Genomic DNA, 5,271 nt, shown 5'->3' with positions numbered 1-5,271 from the left:
CATGAGTTACCTATTTTATACATAGTTTCAATAGTGTATATATGTCAATCCCAATCTCCCAATTCATCCCACCCCTGCTTCCTCCCTTGGTGTCCATACATTTGTTCTCTACGTCTGTATCTCTATTTCTGTTTTGCAAATAAGATCATCTATACCATTTTTCTAGATTCCACATATATGCATTAATATATGATATTTGTTTTTCTCTTCTGACTTACTCTGTATGACAGTCTCTAGGTCCATCCACGTCTCTACAAATGACCCAATTTCGTTCCTTCTTATGGCTGAGTAATATTCCATTGCATATATGTACCACATCTTCTTTATCCATTCCTCTGTTGATGGACATTTAGGTTGCTTCTGTGTCCTGGCTATTGTAAACAGTGCTGCAGTGAACATTGGGGCGCAGCCACATCATATTATTTTAAATGTCCAGTTTTAAACAACAAAAACAACAAAAACAAAAACAACAAAATATGTGATGCACAAAGAAACTGGAAAGTATGGTCTATACACAGAGAGAAAAGTCATTTAATAGAAACTATCCCCAAGGAAGCCTAGACATTGGACTTACTAGACAGAGGCTTTAATTTAGGTATTATAAATTTTTTCAAAGAATTAAAGAAAACTATGTCTAAAGAACTAAAAGAAATTATGAGAACAAAATCTCACCAAATAGGGAATATTTATAAGAGATAGTTATTACAAAAAAAGAAAAGAGCCAAATAGAAATTCTGGAGCTAAAAAGTACAATAACTGAATGAAAAATTTGTAAGAGGGGCTCAAAAGCAGACTTGAGCTGGCAGAAGAATCAGTAAACCTGAATACAGGTCAATTGAGGTTATCAAATCTAAGGGAAAAAAAGAAAAATAAATAGAACTTCAGAGACAAAGACAAAGAGAGCATTTTGAAAGCAACAAGAGAGAAGCCACTCATCACAAACCAAGTATATTCAATAAGAGTAATAGCTGATTTGTCTTTAGAGACCATAGAAGCCAGAAAGCAATGGGACAAAATACCCAAAGTGCTGAAAGAAAGACTGTCAACCCAGAATTCTATATCCAGCAAAATTATCCTTCAAAATGAAGGGGAGATTAAGACATTCCCAGATAAAAACTGAGAGAATTTGTTGCCAGCAGGCCTTCCCTACAAGAAATACCTAAGAGTGTCCTTCAGGCTGAATTGAAAGGACACTGCACAGTAACTTGAATCCACATGGAAAAAAATAAAGAACACCAGTAAAGGTAACTACATAGGTAAATATACAATAAGACAGTATGAATGTATTTTTTTCTTTTTTCTACACAGTAACTTGACTCCACATGGAAAAAAATAAAGAACACCAGTAAAGGTAACTACATAGGTAAACATACAATAAGACAGTATGAATGTATTTTTTTCTTTGTAAACACTTTTTTTCCCCTTCTACCCGATTTAAAAGAAATAATTATACAATTTTTAATGGGCTTATAGTGTATTAAGATGAATTTGTAAGACAATAGTGTGAAGGAGGAAACTGTACAGGAGCAAAGTTTTTGTATGCTATTGCAATTAAATTGGTATTAAACTATACTAGACTGTTTTAAGTTAAGATGTTAATTGTAATCCACAGGACAACCACTAAGAAAATAACAAAAAACATAGTAAAAGAAACAGCAAGGTAATTAAAGGGGCACACCAAAAATATCTATTTAACATAAAAGAAGGCAGTGATGGAGGAATAGAAAAACAAAAAAGACATAAGACAGAGAAAACAAATAGTAAAACAGCAGACCTAAGTCCTACCTTATCGGTAATTAAATTAAATCTAAATAGATTAAGCACTTCAATCAAAAAGCAGTGATTGGCAAATTGGATCCAACCCTATGCTGTCTACAAGAGGCACATTATAGATTCAAAGACACAAACTGCTTTAGAGTATACAGATGAAGAAAAAATATGCCATGCAGACAGTAACCAAAGAAACCTAGGCAAAATAGACTTTAAGACAAAATTGTTTTAGACACAAAGACATTTTACAATAATAAAAGTTCAATCCATTACGAAGACATAACAATTATAAACATATATACACCTAACCACAGAGCCCCAAAATAGATGAAGCCAAAACTGATGGAAATAAAGAGAGAAATAGACAATTCAATAACAATAGTTGAAGATTTCAACAGAACTTCAATAGAATAACTAGGCAGAAAATCAACCAGGAAATAGAAGACTTGAACAACCAAGTATGTACCAAGTATAAAGCAAATAAATCTAACAAATATCTGTAGAACATTTTACTCAACAACAACAACAGAATACACATTCTTCTTAAGTACACATGGAACATTTTCCATGATAGACCATCTATTAGGCCATAAAACAAGTCTCAGTACATTTGAAAAGACTGAGTATGTTCTCTGATCATAATGAAATAAAATCAGAAATGAACAACAAAAGAAAATTTGGCAAATGAGCAAATATGTGGAAATTAACAACACATTCCTAAATAACCAATGGTTCAAAGAATAAATTATAAAGGAAATTAGAAAACACATTGAGATGAATGAAAACAAATTACAAAATACCAAAATTTCTGTAATACAGCTAAAACAGTGCCTAGCAGGAAATTTATAGCTGTATACATCTATATTTAAAATGAAAAAAATCTCAAATCAATAACTGAAACTTTGGGGACTTCTCTGGCAGCACAGTGGTTAAGAATCCACCTGCCAATGCAGGGGACACAGGTTTGATCCCTGGTCTGGGAAGATCCCACATACTGTGGAGCAACTAAGCCTGTGTGCTACAACTACTGAGCCTGCTCTCTAGAGCCCGCGTGCCACAACTACTGAGCACATGTGCCACAACTACTGAAGCCTGCATGCCTACAGCCCATGCTCTGCAACAAGAGAAGCCCCTGCTCGATGAAACTAGAGAAGGCCCACGCTCAGCAACGAAGACCCAGCACAACCAAAAGTAAATAAATTAAAATAAAATAAAATTTAATTTAATTTCCATCCTGTTGGGAAGAAGTCTCTAAAAAAAATAATAACTGAAACTTTTACCATAAGAAACAAGAAAAAAGGGTAAATTAAATGCAAAGTTAATAGAGGGAAGGAAATAACAAAGATTAGAACAGAAATAAATGAACTAGAAAGTACAAAAACAGTAGAGAAAATCAATAAAACCAAAAGTTTGGTCCTTTGAAAAAATCAATAAAATTGACAAACTTTTAGCTGCACTAACCAAGAAAAGAGATAGAGAGAGAACTCAAATTACTAAAATCAGAACTGGAAGAGGATACATTATGTATAGTGAAGAATTAACCTTACCAATAGAGAGGTTTGGCCTTTGTCCTTGGCTACTGGAATATGATCTCTAGGTCTCTGAAGAGTCCTGCCTGATAAGAGTGTCTTTGTTTGCTGGGCCCTTTAGCTACATTGTCTTATTTCCAATCTCTGAAAGAACTGGAGACTAAAGTATTAGCCCCTGGTAAGGGCTCTAGTAAGGGCTGGATACTAAAGGTCAGTACTCACGTGAGCAGTATGTGATCAAGCCCTACTAAATTCTAGACACCAAAAGCTTAGGTGAGTTTCCCCAGTTGGTGGTACTCTATATTGTCACACATTGTAAGTGGGAGAAGGTAATGCTATCCATGACTCCATGGAAAGAGTATGATCCAAAGCTCCACACTTGAACCTCTCCCAAACTCTGCCCTGTGCATCTCTTCCTGTGGCTGATTTCAACCTGTGTCCTTTCCCTGTAATAAATCATGAATAAAATAGCTTTCAGTGAATTCTGTAAGTCCTGTTGAATTGCCAAAACTGTTTTGGAAACCACCCCACTCCGCACCGCCTGACCCCCGCTGCCTAAATTTGCAATTGGTGTTAGAAGTGAGGTCAATTTTGTGGGGCCTGCTCCCTCTAATAGTACTGTTGGTTAAACTCTTCATGTATCACTACTAACCTTATAGAAATAAAAAGGGATTACAAGGGCTTCCCTGGTGGCACAGTGGTTGGGAGTCTGCCTGCCGATGTGGGGGACACGGGTTCGTGCCCCGGTCCGGGAGGATCCCACGTGCCGCGGAGCAGCTGGGCCCGTGAGCCATGGACGCTGGGCCTGTGCGTCTGGAGCCTGTGCTCCGCAACGGGAGAGGCCACAGCAGTGAGAGGCCCGCGTACCAGGAAAAAAAAAAAAAAAAAAAAGGGATTACAAAGGAATACTATGAACAATTGCAGACCAACAAATTAGATAACCTAAATGAAATGAACACATTTCTAGAAAGGCACAAACTATCAAATGACTCAAGAAGATATAATAGACAAGCTGAATATACCTATAGCAAGTAAAAAGATTGACATAATCATCAACAAACTACCCACAAAGAAAACCTGAAGCCCAGATGGCTTCACTGGTGAATTCTATGAAATATTTAAAGAACTAAAACCACTCTTTTACAAGCTCTTCCAAAAAACAGAAGAGGAGGGAACACTTCCCAGCTTGTTCTTTGAAGCCAGTATTACCCTGTTACCAAAACCAGACAGACATCACAAGAGAAGAAAACTGCAAACCATTATCCCTGGTAAATATGGACGTAAAAATCCTCAACAAAATATGAGCAAATAGAGTCCAACAACATAAAATGGGTTATATATCATGACAAATTGGGACTTACCTCAGGAGTGAAGGAATTCATAAATGGTTCAACATATAAGAATCAGTCAAACCATACCATATTAATAGAATAAAGGCCCCAAACTACAAGATCATCTTCATAGACACATAACAAACAATTTGCTACAATCCAATATCCCTCGCGATAAAAATACTCAACAACTAGGAATAGAAGGAAGCTTCTCAAACTTAATAAAGGGCATCTACAAAAACCCACAGGTAACATCATACTTAATGGTAAAATACTGAAAACTTCCCTGTAAGGTCAGAAATAAGACAAGGATGTCCGCTTTCACCACATGCACTGGAGGTTTTATCCAAGGAAATTAGGCAATGAAAGGAAGATGTAAAACTATCACAGATGACATGATTTTGTAAATAGAAGATCCTAAGGAATCTACACACACACATATATATATACATAAGTCTATTAGAACTGATAAATGAGTTTAGCAAATTTGCAGGCTGCAAAATTAACATACAAAAATCAATTGTATTTCTAGACACGAGCAATGAAAAATCCAAAAGTAAAATTAAGAAAACAGTTCAATTTACAATATCATCAAAAATCATATTCAGGAATAAAATTAATTGCTAATGGGTACAGGGTTT

This window comes from Hyperoodon ampullatus (assembly GCF_949752795.1).
Source record: "Hyperoodon ampullatus genome assembly, chromosome: 2".
In the NCBI taxonomy this organism is placed as follows: domain Eukaryota; kingdom Metazoa; phylum Chordata; class Mammalia; order Artiodactyla; family Ziphiidae; genus Hyperoodon; species Hyperoodon ampullatus.
The sequence above is the reverse complement of the archived record's forward strand: the minus strand, read 5'-3'. Positions refer to the sequence as shown.